This window comes from Onychostoma macrolepis, chromosome 21 (assembly GCF_012432095.1).
Source record: "Onychostoma macrolepis isolate SWU-2019 chromosome 21, ASM1243209v1, whole genome shotgun sequence".
Classification (NCBI taxonomy): Eukaryota; Metazoa; Chordata; class Actinopteri; order Cypriniformes; family Cyprinidae; genus Onychostoma; species Onychostoma macrolepis.
The window spans coordinates 14,774,560-14,791,372 of record NC_081175.1 but is presented as its reverse complement, the minus strand read 5'-3'; the positions used below and the strand labels follow the sequence as shown (position 1 = coordinate 14,791,372).

At 37.1% G+C, this 16,813-nt stretch overlaps 1 protein-coding gene and 1 long non-coding RNA gene across 4 annotated transcripts in view; both read left to right on the top strand.

Annotated features, from left to right (window-relative positions):
* The window catches only part of cadm1a (cell adhesion molecule 1a), a 301,432-nt gene that overhangs the window by 92,082 nt on the left and 192,537 nt on the right, over window positions 1–16,813 (top strand). The window lies entirely within an intron of this gene.
* The window catches only part of LOC131528825 (uncharacterized), a 50,270-nt gene continuing 36,495 nt past the window's right edge, over window positions 3,039–16,813 (top strand). The window contains exons 1-2 of the long non-coding RNA XR_009267940.1: window positions 3,039–3,248; window positions 6,600–6,706. This is a non-coding gene — a long non-coding RNA (uncharacterized LOC131528825). The remainder of the gene's footprint in view (window positions 3,249–6,599; window positions 6,707–16,813) is intronic.

The following is a 16,813-nucleotide window of genomic DNA, read 5'->3' as shown; positions in this document are numbered from 1 at the left end:
ACAGACCAAGTGGGCCGATAACCAATATTTTTAACCGATATATTGTGTCTGATGTAAAAATGAAAATGAATGTCAAAATTAAGAATAACAAGGGCTCTGACAAAAACTGCCTTCCCTGGTGTTGATTGCACTTCTTACTCTTGTCATCCTCCATGCATCCATCTACAACAAGGGTAATATAAAGAGAGAGTTAAAAGTGGGGCCACTGCATGCTTCATGATTAAGCCTATGAATACTGTACTACAGCTAAACAGCTTGGGGAAATGTAAGTATTTGGCTTCAATAATTTACATGTTAGAAATGTATGTGTAATAACATAACCTCTCATAATTATAATATAATAAGTGTAAATAATTTAATTGTCTTCATAGCTCCATTGTAGAATTTGTGAAGAAGACTGCAACTATTTTAATTAAACTATAACACTAATAGCCTGTTATAGGCACACTTGGTTCAATAGCCTATTGAAATGTCACAATTTATGTCATCCTAATCTTGGCCTGTGTGACAGTAATTTCGATTAGTTTTAATTTTCAGTGCAGTGCAAATGAAGCCATAAAACATTAATTTCAGTTATCTTTTAATCAAATGAGAGTTAAACTCAATTTTTTGGCAAACAAATGGGTTTACCATTAAAATAATTGAAGAAATGGAAGAAATAGCGTATTGTGTGATTATTCTTTTAAACAAAAGTTGTTGTTGTTGTAGTAGTAGTAGATAAACCGAACATTTATTTTGACGGGTTGCCATGAGGACCTCTTAAGTTTCTGTATAGCCTATGTATGTGATATGACGATCGTTTTACTCAAATGAAACGGTCAAATGCTCATGAAGCAACTCTCAGAGCAGTTCTGGGGATGTTGTTCATGGATTTATGTCCTCATTTAGTGAGACGGCAGATGCTGAAAACACTGCGAGCGTTGCGCACTTCAGTGTGTGTGTGTGTAATCAAAACCGCGCGTATGTGCCATTCACATATATATACGCAGAACATGCAGAATTCATATTTAAATAAGTCTTTTTGCAGCTTAATATTTACAGATACTAGTCCATAGCGCGGGTCGATTGAAGTGTACTGACCTACTTTTGATTAATTCATCCAAACTTTGACGAACTCCGTGACTCCGCGTTATACAGTAAATTCCCTTTATATGACTGGATTCCGCGATTCCGTCTGCGTTTTCCCCATCGCGGAAACCATAAATGGATAATATTGAGGTATTTTGCAACTTCAATGTAGTGGATTGTGATTTATTGCAACTTGAGCAACGTCTGCTGCTGCCTTTCAGAGACAACTGATGCATGATCACTGAAACTGTAGCAAGCGCTTTCAATGTGAGAGTGCCTTAGACTCGTGACTCCCAACAAATCAGATGCGCGGTGGGAAGAGACTGATCTAGGCCACAGAGTGGTGAGTTCTGACAGGCTGCATCAGAGCCAAATAGCGCGTTTCAAAATTAAATAATTTTATCGGCACATCGGTTTTGAAAATGACCGATACGATAATCATAAAAATGCTTAATATCGGCGCCGACGATCGGCCTGACCCTACTATTTAATGTAATGAGGTGGGCAAAAATGGGCTTTCATTTGGAAACATGAAAAAAAAAAAAAGTATAGTAAAGTTTATTTATTTATTTATGAAAAGTCAATAATTAAAAACAGTAAGTAGTACTTTTTTTTCCAAGGCCGCAGTCAAAAAAAAAATAAAATAAATAGAATGGAATGGAATAAAATAAAATAAAACAACCTTAATGCTCATGAAGGTGTTTATATTATATTACATTAATAGAATAAAATAGTACAATAAAATAAAATTGAACTTTTTGTTATGAAAAAACATAAATATTATTATTATTATTTCAATGTTTTCCAGTTATGCTTGTTTTTATTTTCGAAAAGTTGGAAATGGTTTTTTATTTTATTTGCTTATTCATTTTAGTACTTATACAAGCTATATTTTCCAAGCCTGCATTCAATAAAAAAGAACATAGTTTAAAAATGCATTTTATTTTTATTACAAATGTAATAAAATAAAATAAAACAAAACAAAACAACCTTAATGCTCATGGAAGTTTTTATATTATTCTATTATATTAATAGAATAAAATAGTAATAAAATAAAATAAAAATTGACAAACTTTTTGTAATGAATAAACATGAATTTTATTATTATTTCAATGTTTCACAGTTATGCTCGTTTTTATGTTTGATAAGCTGGAAATTGTTCTTTGAGTGCAATTACTAGTAAATAATTTTTATTGAAAGTAGATTATTATTCAAAAATTATGCAAAATCATTGGTCAAAGGTGTGAGAAGTCTATTTTAACAGCATTTTCTAAAGCCAAAGTGTTCTGTCTTTTGTATATCTAACAGTGTGTCTCATATTCACCAGACAATCTTCGTTGGGGCAGGCACTCTGACCGAGACGTCTTAACACTAAGCGCTTTCGGATACAATACATATCTCCCAATCGTTCTTTGGACCCAGAGAGGGATTGTGTACTACAAGGGAACGGCTTTTATTTCTTGACAAACGAGGTCATAGCGCGAGATTGCTACCACTGCTCTTTTTACTCTGCCAGTGGGATTTTTCTTATTCCTTGAGAAATAGCTCCCGAGCTGCGTTGCTCTTTGGGCCCGGGATAAATGAAAGCTCGATCAGTCTTGATTCAGGCACTGGCTGGAGTCGGTGGAATAAATGAACCCTGATAATTCAATCCCTCCAGCTCCTGTTGTGCGCTTCCTCCCCCCTGGTTTGAGCATTAGTACCTGCTCCTCACAGCCAATTTTAGATGTCTGCCTTGATTGCGGCAGCTGATGGAAACCTCACATATTTATATAAGTTCATAGCTTGAACTGCTGCAGTAAAGCTGTAGCTTGCGGATATTTTTTTTGCCATTTGAGATCGTTATGCAATTTGGAATTACTCATCGTTTCCGGTTTAATTTTCCCACATTACAGCTTTCATAATTTGACCGTTGACAAGCTGACCTGTACAATGGGCATGTCAGAAAACTGGTCGGCTTAGATTCTGATAGTAGGGGTGCTCCGATTGATCGGGTACTGATCACTATCGGCCGATAATTGCTTGGGGATGTTTGATTGGCGGTCTCTAAAAATGCCGATCTAAAAACAAACAATCTCTAGCTGATGACGCGCCTGCTGTGAGAGATTTGCCACGACATGCAGTGCACCGTCTCAGTCTTTGTCCGGCGCCGGTGAAATAATTATAATGCTGAAGATGAGGTACAATTCATATTTCTTCATTAAATAACTTATAAAGTAATTTGAAAACCTTATGTGAGACATAATTTCACAAACAGCGTGAGTGAATCACCGCGTGCTGTCTCTCTTTCTCTCTCAAAATGTGTAAACGTCTTCAAATCAAATCGCGTCTGCACTATAAGCGAGCTGTATGCTGAACAGTTGACAGGAACTGTCACTTGCACAATTGAGGCAGCGGCGCGTCGTCACTATAGTTTATAAATTGCATTTCTTTTTAATTCTTGCCAGTGTTTAAACCATTCAGCGCTCGTGCGCTCTCCACACACACACAACGCCAGGTTCACATCCGTTTGCAGAGCGTATGCGGTGCGTATTTTTTCCACGCTCATCATAACGGATTACCCCTGATGTACACTGCACGCATTTGCGGCACGTTACGACTCCGAAGAGGTTTTGTTCCGTCCTCCACACGGTGCCAACGTACACCAGAAGCGTTTCAGAAGCGAAGCGGCAGGATTCGCGAGACCACGTGATTTGCCTGTCCGACATTGTTTTTCTTTATTTTCTTTTTCTTTTCTTTTCTAAGATAGTTGGCTAAATGTTTATGTTTTGTCCGTTTAATTCCGTTTACTACTCATACAACTCCTGCAATTAAACTCCATGCCTTTTTTTTTTATTGTCCTTATAATTGTGTCATATAACAACGTGTGTTTTTCAACTTCGAGGATGAAACTCATCCATTTCTGACCTCCTAGCAAGGATATATAGTGATGTGAAATACGGTCGGGAGTCTGCACATGGTGTTTATTTTGAAAATGATAGGATTTTTTGACTTTTATTTTGCATTTGCTGTGCGGTTTAGACGCCGGCATGCGTCAGAAATAGACTAGGCGCCTATATTTAGCGAAGCGGCGGAGAGCCGCTTCTGGGACGCTTTTGAAACATGCCGCGCGCGTCTGGTGTAAACACAAGCATTGACTAGAGTGGCCGCGATCAGCTCCGGTAGCCGCGTCGGAGCCGTAACGCGCCGCAGATGCGTGCAGTGTACATCAGGGGTTAGAGTGTTCACACTGCACACGGCTGCGGTCTGGCGGTGCGTTCCGGGAGCGGTGCGTCTGCAGCAGTGCAGAGATCGTTTCCACTGCACGTGCTGAATTAAAGTAACAGCGCATTGTTTGCAGTAAATATGAACATGGATTGACACGTAAATGTAGTAATAACACCATAAATGCATATAATTAAAGTCTACTGTGTTTTACAGTCAACACATGACTTTTTTGCTAGGTTTAAAGGGAAAGAGCACTTTTAGATAAACAAGGCAATAATAAATGGTACACTTGGAGGTAGAAAAACAATGTTTTTATGAAACGCAAGATTGCTTGTAAGAAAGATTTAAATGCAAAAGGAAAGTAAGTTTGTGATAAAGTAAGAAAAGTAGTTCAAATGTTTTGCCACTTGAGAAACTTAATATATAAATCTAGAAGTAAATGCAAAAGTAAAAAGCATTGAGTAATGTGTTGCTTTGCTTATATGTATTGTGTTTAAACACGTCTATGAAAGATTGTATTACTGTACTGTGTAAAAAAAAAAAAATCACAATGCTGAAAAAGCATTTTCAGTGACAATGTTTGGATTTGAAATCAAAATAATGGATACATGTTTGTGGTAAACAGCCACAGTCAGTGCTGCTTCTGCACCGCTTACGTACCGCACATGGACTGCATACACACTGCAAACGGAGTACGCCTATGTGTGAACCTGGCATAAAAGGCCACCTCATATACAGCTCACAAAATCAGGCTTGTGCTGTGTGTAAGCTATTGCACGATTGTAAAAACAAAAATGCACTGCATGATCAAACATTTAGGTGAGATAAAAATGAAAAATGTCCAAAAAAATGCTAATTTAAACAAGAGTCACCTAAGAGGGGAATTCATTCTCAAAAATGAAATTCAGGCCCTGAATAAATGTCTAAAAATCCTGATTGGAGTATCACTATAAATAATTCTACATAATAAAAAATAGGCTTTAAAAAGATTGGTATCAGTGATCGGATCGCCAGATACTGCTTTCTGTGATCGGCAATCGGTGATCGGCCCCTAGATTTTGATGTAGACGCTGATTGCAAAGTCAGAATGTCCACGGAGCCTCCCAGGGCCTGTAGTCCAGCAATTTGGAGAACGGCACTGCTTGTTTGTTTGCAGAGCTCGGCTGATGGCGAATGTCCGCCTATGCTCTGGATTGTGCTGAGGCCAGAAAATCAGTAGAGTCGGGAAAGTGTTTGCCTGCAGGCATCTTACTGGCACAAGCAGAAGGGTTTAAAGGGCACAGGCAGTTTCAAGTTCATTTGCCAACAGTTTTTTCCTCATTGGATTTCACTCTTTCTCCTTCTCTCTTTTCTCTCTACACCTCTTGGAATTTTCTTTATAGGTGTTTCTTCAACTATGACCTTATGAACTTGTTTAAAACACTTTTCACTTTCTGACTAGTTTAATTTGTCAATCAACAGTATCTAAAAGTGTATATTCTTGCATCACAGGGAAATTGTAATTTTGTTTATTTTTTTTAGCATTACCTTCATTTTAAAATTATTATTCATGCTCAGTGGAAATTACATACACAAATAAATTAAGACAGACCCTTTCATCTTTCTGTGGCTATATGTATATTGTGTGTATGGAAACGTATAACTAACAGAAAACTGTTGCAATCTGTAAAGGGATGGCCACATTTCACATTTCCTTCCATAGACTTCCATATATACCAGTGCAAATGTGGGAGACAGAAAATCCAAACTCGTGCAAAATTGTGCCACGTTCTAAAGTTCAAGTTTGTTGAACTCTGCCCTGCAAATTTGTATCACGTGAAGAAGTGTGACCAATAAATGATTGATACGGCACAACATGACTTCTTAGCTTAGCTCTTTAAATCTATAGGATTACAGCATTGTAGTATAGTGGAGTAGATTGCATATTTTTACATTTTGGGTGCATTATATTTTGAGTTATGTAAAAAAAAAAAAAAAAAAAAAGGTGCTGCAGAGGCTGATGTCATATGTGACCTTGGGACCACAAAACCAGTCATAAGGGTCAATTTTTTGAAACTGAGATTTATACTGAAAGCTTTCCATTGATGTATGATTTGTTATGATAGGACAATATTTGCCCAACATACAACTATTTGAAAATTTGGAATCTGAGGGTGCAAAAAAAAAAAAAACACCTACAGTATGCATGTAATTTACCAATCCATGATAAGATAACTCTGAAATGTTATCCATTATGCTAATGGATGGTTGACTGTAATATGTACTGCTGACTGTAACATAATGCAGCTGGTGCTTAAATTCTCTCTCTTCTTTTTTCCCCATAGGTAAGCACTTTGCCTGCCCTGCACTGTGTTGGCAGTTGAATAAGGGGTGCCTTGTGTCGCCCTGGTGTTCTAGATTGTTCTGTATGAAGTGTGGGAGACCGAAGAAGGTGATGTAACACGCCACTGAACACTTAATGCATTGCAGAGAGGAGCCAGACCCCCAGGCCCTGCTGAATCAGCAATCTGTCTCCTGATACACATCACCCAAACTGACAGCCCAGAAAGACCGATACTTTGCATCATAGACACATGCAGACATCACACACATACACACTCTCCACGATCTTTTCATATTGCTCAGCTAGACGTCTACTGTACAGTGGCCTTTAGAAAGGGGCTATACCTTGCCCTGGGCAACAGAGGCATAGACTTTTATGCTTACACACACATGCTGGGATGCCACACACTCTATGCTTTCACAGACTTGTCCAGTGCTTCTCACATAAACTCAAAAGAGAAACAATTCTCTCAACACTACCATCGCTCACCACACCTACACAATAGCATTCACATGGACACACTACTTTTGCACACAGCAGACTGTGATATCCTGGCGTAATTGATATTTTGCTACCTGAACCAGGAAAGGTCCACTCCCAAATTGATAAATGGAGGCTCATTAAAGAGTTGGAGGCCCCTAAACCAGATGGCGCTAATTGTGGATGCGGGAGACGAGTGATTGCTTCTACCTTGATTTAAATGAGCCCATCTCTGCCCACTTCCTGCGCTTTAATGGAAGCATTTTGGCAGAGGAAGCGGCTCAGCCAAACCAAACTCCATTAACTCAACACGTTGAAGTCTCAAAGCAATCACCAGCTCTCAGGATGTTGGCCGTAGATGTGTTGTACAGTATGAAGCTACATGTAAAAACCACCAGGCATTAGTGTGTGCATGCATGCAATGCTACTGTGCCTCTGCAAATCCAAATATTTTAGGTTTGCTCATTTGGTGTTTCCATCCTGGATAGAGATGAAGAAAATTTAACTGTAGATGCAATGGTATTTTTGACGAATGTCAGCTGCCAAACGAACGTTTTGAGTCGTGAGATTTTTTTTTTTGAGAAGTCATCAAGGCTGCAATTTGAATAAAATGTAGTAAAAAACTGTGGAATTATTACAATTTAAAATAACTGTTTTCTATTTCTAAAACGTTTTAAAATGTAATTTATTCCTGTAATAGGAAAGCAGAATTTTGAGCAGCCATTAATCCAGTCTTCAGTGTCACAAGATCCTTCAGAAATCATTCTAATATTCTGATTTGGTGCTCAAGAAACATTTCTTATCACTTTTGAAATAGCTGTGCTTCTTAATATTTTTGAGGAAAACTTAAATTTGTTTTTTTTAACAGGATGAATAGGATGGAAAGTGTTTTTTTAATTGTCTATACTGCCACTTTTTATCAATTTAATGCACTCTAACAAAATAAAAGAATTAATTTATTTAAAAAATAAATACATATAATATGTAACTTTTTTTCATTATTATTGTTTTATTATTTTATTATTATTATATTTTTTTTTTTTATCAAACGCTTACTTAAATCTAAAAAAAAAACAGTAACCAATACTGTTAAATGCAATCTTTAGCCAATCTCAAAATGAATGTCCATTATTCATACTGTACATTACAATTCCATTTTAGCATTTAAAACCACAGAATTACTGGCTAATTTATACTGTTAGCAATATCAAAAATCAGTCAAAAGAACATAATTATTGGTATCAATGAGAATTTTAATATCAATGCATCCATACTTTTTCAGTAGACTCTACCTTGGTTTACGTTTGTGTCAAACTTCTCCTACGGAAAGTCCAAAAAAATATGAAGGCAAAATGAACATTGAATCAATGCCGGTGCCCAGCACTAGTCAATCAATAAGGCTCAAGTTGGAAATACACTACAAAGGGTCAAATAGTCAACCTTTTACAGTCCACAGGTGAGATGTGGGTTTGGTCCACATGCAGTTGCTCGCTCACGCTAGCTGAGCTTTCATCTCTGGCCGTCCTCTTGAAGGAAGAAGAATCCAAAGCAGAGCCTGGCCTGAGCTGTCTACTTATCCCTTAATTCAGTTTGTCAGTACATGGTTTGGTATGGCTCAGAGCAGCAGTGGGCCCTGATCTATCCCTGCCTGGGGCTTCACCGGCTCCTCCTGTGTTGTAGCTGTAGTTCTAGGCTAAAGGGCTGTGGGGGGATTATTTTTCTGTTGCCTGCTGGGAGGCCAGCGAATGAAAAAAATGTGACCTTCTCCCTCTAAGGTTTGTTTGAATTTATTGGTTTAAAGTGAAGCGGCAGCACAGCTAAAAATGAATGTTGACACAAGATGCAGACATAAAACAGAGTTTATTTCTTTTGAAATGGCTCTTTGTGAGTGGATTGGTGTGTCTGGTTGGAATAAGGATTCACCGAGATGATTGTGAGTATAGAATTAATGGGTTTTGAGCTTCTTAGTGCGGCGCCCGCTGCTTAGGATGCAAGGATAGTAGTGTTTGGATACTGTTTGGATGGGAGTTGTTGTCTACTCTGTAATTTTCCTTCTGTTATTACTGTTTTCGCCCATTCCGTCGCAAAATATCAGATAAATGCCATAATATTCTTTTGTTAGCTGAGCCTGCTGTGCATGAGCCATACGTAAAGTTGTTTGCCAAATACTGAGCTATTTTAGAAGTATAAAAATGTATGCGGAATGCAGATATTTTCTTGGAATAATCTGCACGTATGTCCATAGGAAAATATTACTGCTCAGTGGTTGAGAAGGCTTATTGGCGTGCTAAAGCTCACAGTAGGTCTCATTTAAGTATCAGTTTTGTCTCATGTTTTTAAAACAGACAGTAGAATAGAAACGAATGAGAAAATTGCTGTCAAAGAGTAAGAGTATAGAGCTAATAAAAAATGAGAGAATTTTTAACCAGCATAAATTGTTCGAGTCGTTCCAGCACAAACAGAATAAGCAGACTTTCATTTTAGAAATTTTAAATTGAGTGCATGCTATGCAATTAAGTTGTTGCATCATTTTAATTAACTAAATTGAACAAGCAGCAAAATCTTTTTTTTGGACTGAAGATCAATATTATTTGCAATTTTACTTCAGGTTCCTTCAGGTACTCACACATAACAGCGAATGGACTGTGTGCTTTGCAGTTAGTCTCACCTCGCATATGAAAATTCCTATCAAAATCAAGCTATCTGCATATTTTTAGCTTGTTATATATTTTTAAGGAAATTATATGCTTCGGTTAAGCCAGTGATTGACAGGGCAGTGCACGTTGCCATAGAAGCAAAGTGTCACTTTTGCTTTAATCTGGAAGTCATTGAGGGTGTTGCCTCCAAGCTAATTAGAGAGTTAAAACAATTGGCAGTTTTTCAGTAGGAAGTGAGAGAGTCAGTGGCGATGACACAGGGCCTCTCCTCGTTTAGGCAATTAGCATCTTTATTCCAGTCCAATCCTGCTGCCTCGGGCCATTCCTCAGTACTCGACACTCTCAGGGCCTCTGCAGGATGTTCGTTTTTTTAAAGACCGAACTTGCAATTATTTTTCTGAAGAGGCCAGCCAGCCGTTGTTTGCAGAGCAAATTATGTTGTTGAAATCTTAGCTTGTCTAAGTATACACTAATGCTTTTTTTGAATGTGGACAGTATGGATGTTTTTTTAAGCCATGTTGAGTAGTTGAGTGAAGAAGGTCTTGCCCTCTCTCTAGTGCACTGAGCTTGTGATCTTTGTACAGTGTGGAAGTCTCTCTCTGCACTCACTGTCTGATTCAGCTTTATACAAAGAGGAGACTTTCAATCAATGAATGCATGTGCAGTTTTGTGTAGATAATACTAAAGAGCCTTTTTAAGCTTGTGTGTGAAAGATAGTTGGTACACTGTAAAAAAAAAAAAAAAATGTTGAGCCAACTTAAAATTTTAAGGCAAACAGCTTCAGCAGATTTTTGAGTTTGCTCAACTTATTTTTGTGGGAGATTCTCAAATTTTTGTTGTATAAACTTGACAAGTTGAGAAAACTGAAGTTGCTGTTGCTGGTTGCCTTAAAATTTTAAGTTGGCTCAACTTTTACAGTGTATGGTGCTGTACAATACTGTGAAAAATTATTAATTATGATGTATTTTAAGTTGTATATTATATTATATTATATTATGGCTGTTAATAGAGAGAGAAAATTGTAAAAGCTATCTAAATTATTATTATTATTATTTAATTGTATATTTTATTTATTTTAAAATATTGTAATATTTGTAAGTTATATACTACTACTCCTACTACTACTGCTACTACTACTAATAATAATGGTAATAATAATAAATGTTCATATTATACATTATGGCTGCCAATATTTTTATAAATATTATTAAAGTATTGTAATATTTGCAAGTTATTTATAAAATATTTACTACTACTACTAATGTATTTAAAGTTGTATAATATATTATATTATGGCTGTATGCATGTGTATGTATGTATGTATGTAAGTTTATATAAATATATATAATATATAATATAAACATATACATACATCTGGGTAGGGTTGCACCAGCCATTCGTAAGTTCTTACTTAAATTAGAACGTTAAATCCACACTAGAGGCTTAGTAACTACCAGCTAGTTTGTAACTAAATCAATTATTTTAGATTATTTGGTTGCACCAGTTGTTCGTAAGGCAGGATGTAGCTAGTAGTTCGTAAGCTCTCCGTAAAGTAATGCGTAGTCGCATAATATGATGTTTACCCTAAATAATCCAATAGAAACCTTCAAATAGGCGAGAAGAACTTGTTTAAATGCTATGAATTTTAATTTATCCTTCATTCTAACTTCTTTTGCCTCACGTATACTAACGGTAAAAACAAGTTTCCATTAAAAATGATACATTAATAACATTAGTCTACATGTAAGCTATTTTTATATGTAAATAACATTCAGAAACTGTAATTGAAATACATAAGGATCAATAAATACTGAAAGAAACATAAGAAAACATAAGAAATGCCATTTATTTATTATTTCATCTGATATGTGCAAACACGGACCGAAGTGCACAGAGGCGCACTGTAGATGGGGTGTTGAAGACACACTAAAAAGAAACAAAGTACGTTTATTCACATATTGTTCTTTCTCTCTCTTAATATGTGCGCGAGTGTAAATGTCAGCAGCATCATATATGCCTAAAGGATTGAAGGTTGTCCGGTAAAAGAAGAGCATATTGATGCAGTTCACTCAGTCTGCTATTTTATTCCAACCATTACTCCTGTCCTGATCAGACGCTTCCGTAAATATTTCGTTTAAAAATGCAACGAAAAAATATTTAGTAGTGCGTAAGTTGTAACTTAGTGCCCATTTACGTCAAAACTAGGCTAAGTTGTAACTTACATACAGCTAGTGCAACCGGCCCCAGGGCTCCAGACTAATTCTTCCCACTGGTCGCTCTTTTGCGACTAACTTTTTCAGTTGGTCGCATGAGCACATGATTTTTGGGGAGGGGATTAATCAATGCATGCTGATGAACTTTTATCATAGTTTATAGTTATATGGAAACGAAAGCGGTTAACATTCAACCTGTTCTTTTTCATCAGTAGGCCTAATATTATTTGTGATTTGAATTTTGTGAACGGGAGTTTCTATTTTGCTATGTTATAAGACACAGGCTTTGGATGCTTTCACTTTCAAATTCGCAATCTTGTTGTCATGTTTTACAAGAAAAGATAATTGTTTGTTTTGCTTACATACATCATACACATTTCACTTTTTAAGACTAAAACAAAAGTTGGATTCATTGTTATTCTTAATTAAAAAGCATAACAACAATAAAACAGTAAGATACAATGGCAAACTATTATGGCTGTACAATGTTTGGAAAAAAGTTATTATTATTAAAATTATTATTATTAAAAGTTATTGTAATATAATCTAAAGTTATTATTATTATTAATTATTAATAATAATACATTTTGTATTGTACAAATGTTCATATTCATTATGGCTGCAAAATAAAAATATAGTAGTATTTGCAAATTATTTATAAAAGATTTAATAATAATAACAATAACACTAATGATAATAATAATAATAATTATTATTATTAAATATTTTAATTAGTAGTAGTAGCAGTAGTAGTAATTAAAGATTTGATTAGATTAGATGTGTTTGATTCACTTCAGTTGTATGTGTGTTATTTGAGTTAGTGTATTTGTGCTTGGCTGTTTGTAATTGTATCTGTGTAAGTGTGACCGCATGCTCTAATCGTGCATGCAAAGTGTATATACGCATGCGCGTTCCGATCGATCTGAACGTAGCCTCTTTTAATAGGATACGCTCCGTCTTACCGGCTGGTTCCAGTCCTCGTCAGTATGTGTAATGGCAGCAGGGGCCTCCAGAGCCCCTCTGTCCCACAGATTAGCAGAGACGCGCTGCTCTTTTCAATCAATCCCCATGAAGGCACTAAATCAAGGTTTAAGGTGCAGCGTAGCACTCCATTCCGCCACCCTGTTTTTTCATCTCATCACCGTGCAAACAGTACGCAGGGCTCCTGCTACGCGCTGATGATCGACTGCGAGTTTAATCATTGCCAGTGACCTCACTCATCAATACTGCATTAAAAAAAGCTCCACCGCCAGCTTCGCCTCTCTAGCACAGAGCTCTCGCTCTCCCTCACCCTTTTCAATCGCAGACCCCATCACCACCTGACCGACCTTTTCTCAGTCTAGCCCTGTTTGTTGTTTGACTACATCGCCCGCTTGCCTACGCAGCTCAGCCTGGAAAACGATGCTCCCGGCTTTCTTTTGTTTTCCTCCAGAAACTCAGGGATTCTTCACTGTATTCACGAGTAGAAAAAGAGTGGATTTGAAGCAAAAGAAATGTGATTGTGTCAGTCTGTCATAAGCAGAAAATCACATTTTCAAATACAGATGTCAAGCAGGCGGTGTTTTTTTCTCTTTATCTCCTCACACCAGGTGTGTTTGACCTGTTTTTTGTTTTTTTTTAGTATGTGTGGAAGATAAGTTGCACATGCATGCTTGAGGTATTTCATGGATTTGTTGATTGTGTGTATGAGAGACAGAAATATCTCCTTTGCGCTTGGAAGAAATAATGCACTAACTTTTGTGTTTCTCTATGCAAAACACTGATGTAATGAGTAATGTCACGAAACCAGAGATTGTGGACACAGGAGACACGTGTGAATAACAGGTGTAAATGTTCTGTTTCCCCTGACAATTTGTGATGGGATCCCCAAGGTAGGTTTTACCAGGTGTAAACGGGGCCAGAGTGAGGGAGGAACGTGCGCACACCAGTGTTCTTATGTACTTGTGATAGAGAAGGGTATCGTCATGAGAGCAATTGAGAGATAAATGGAGAAGTTCTCAGGGGCTCCGCTTCCATACCGTAGAACTCTGCGCAAGGACTGTCGTGTGGAAAAAGTCAAACCCGAGGCATCATTAACAGATCTCCAGTGGCTCCCGCTGTAAATTACTGTTAAGAGCAAAACCCTGAACAGTTAGCGAGTCAGAGTCAGTGATGAAAATTCATTCCCTTTACACTCAGTCAGCTCTTCACAGTTCCTGTAGAGCTTGTTTTGAGGGAATATTTTACAGTCAGAGCTGTGGCTTATTGGTTAATGCAAATAAGTTAAAATCTTTTACAACATTTCCAGATCCTGTTTTACTTCTAGCAGTTTTCAAAGTGGTACAGTTGTACACCGTAAATCTATGAAATTGGGGTTCAGCGTCTGAGAGCACTAGTGAAAAATCTTGTGTGATTTTTCTTTTCTTTTTTCCCCCCTCGTTTTGATCATGTTTTCCATGGTACATGACCTGGGAGTAGCGTAGAATTTAAAATATTTATTTATTTATTTTTTGCCATCCAGCTTAAGAGAGCACTAGTTCCACTTTTTGTTCATGTTTTCCATTGTTCATGACCTGGAAGTAGTGTAGAATTAATTTATGTATGTATTTATTGCCATCCAACGTCTGAGAGCACTAGTGAAAATTTTTCTGCTTGGATTTTTTTCATTGTAAATGTACTGTATAATATGTACATAATTTGCATGAACTTTTGAATTAAATATTAACATTTTAAACAGTTTCAGCATTTAGTTATTTCATTAATGTCCTGGAAGTAGTGTAGAATTTAAAATATTTGTACAAATTTTACGGCTGATACCACTAGTGAAAATTCTTCTTAATTTTATTTCATTTCTTAAATATTCTTTCTTTCATTCATAAATATTTAAAAATCCTTGTTTTTCATGTTCAAATTAAATTTTAAATCCTAGAACTCAAGCTTTTGCACTCCACTAAATATCTCTAGCCATTTTCTTCCTTCAATTTTGTATTATTCATACGCTGTTAGCATTCACCTGGGCTGCAGCCCACCATCATTTGCTCCGTAAGCTGCAGAGGCCTACAGCGTGACTTAAGATTTAATGAATGAAAATCAATCACTGTATTCATAGATCTTCTTTAAATAGTTTCTGAAACATGTTAGCATCACGGTGAATAGACTGGGTGGGATCCCATCTGTATTGCTCTCATATTATTTAATTGGATGTCAGAAAAAGATTAGAGAGCTCAACCCATAGTAAAAGATAATTGATTTATAATACATTAGCCGGGTCGGTTGAAAGCACTTTTCGACGAGCAACCGATCCAAGAGCGCAGGAGGTCAGGGGGTTTATGGGAATGGATGGTGTGGGGGGGTTGGATTGGCCCTTTACAGTCATACTCTCAGCTGGGGAGGAACACTGAGTAATGAATCCCCCCTCCCCAAACCCTTGGCGCACCACAGTCAGTCCCACCAAGCCTGAGAGTGTGGGACAGGGAGGGTCCTCTGCCCTAGATGCCATCTGATGGTATTAGAGGAATGTCCCCTTTTCATTCCACTGCTGGGTATATAAACTTGGCTCATATCCGAGACAATCACAGACTGAGAGGAACACTATTGAAGTGATGAGCCCATATTGCTTGGAGATGCTAATGGTGCTGTCTAGGATTACAATCAACTCGCTGATAGAGAGAGAATATATGGCTGCCACTGAGAGATTCTTATTCACTCTAAATAAAGGAAATTATCTTGTCTTAAGTAAGAAGCGCATGATTCATCTGCAGATATGAAGCAGTGAAAAAGTGCATTGGTTTTATTACTTCTATACCGGGAATTGTCTTACCAAGAGATTTCGAGAAATTGTTAGCAATTTGCAAAGTTTTACAAGTTAGTCGATATTCTTCAGTAATTTCCTGAAAGTCAAGAAATTAGAAGAGAAGAGGATGGAATGGAGAAATGATGGAAGCAAGATTCAAACTTACGTCACCTGCATAATGTATTTTGAACTTTGTATTTATCAGAAAATTCTGACAAAATTCGTCACTGTTTAGCCAAAAAAAATGAAGCAGCTCAACAGTTTTTGACATTGATAATAATAAGAAACGTTTCATGAGCATAACCAAAATGATTTCTGAATGATCATGTGACACTGAAGTCTGGAGTAGAAGCTGGCTTTTTTTCGGGAATCCCGCGGGATGGGAAACAAAATCACTACGAATCACGTGATTGGGACGGGACAGGAAAAAATGTCAGCGGGAGTGGGCGGGACCGGGAATAGTAATAACACTATGATACCCAACTTTATGCACAAATATTCCTTTTATATAAATAAACTATAAACTGTATCAATTTTAATTTTAAAATCAATTCTAGTTGCCCTGTCTCTTTATGCTCTCCTCCTGTTTGCTTTGGTGTGGCTTGTTAAGTGAATGACGCAGTCCGTGACGGACAGATCGTTAACGCCCTGGTCTATGTGGTAATACAGTACTTGGGCAGGACATCCAAACGCTCACCTATCATTCATCGGCCTCAAATATGGCTTTTCATCTGAAAGATGTATGTAGTAGCAACTTTACATGGCTGCTTAATCTAATGTTAACCTAGAGAAATGTGCGCTATTGAAGTGTATGCATGGAGTGTGGAGCTGAACAGTAGCGTTTGCTGCAGGACAGGTGCCGGTGCACTCACTTGCTCTTAAAATACTCCATAATTTTTGGTCATACAGATAAAAGTAGCCTAATACATCTTTCGAATCTGTAAAGACTCTACAGAAGCGCAACGTTTCATTATTATTCTGAGTGTACACAAATAAACGTAAAGTAATTAAAGCAAACAGGATGCACTTTCTGCCGTCTAGGTCTCTGTGAACTTGAGCGAGAAACTTTCAAACTCCGTCTATGAAAAATATA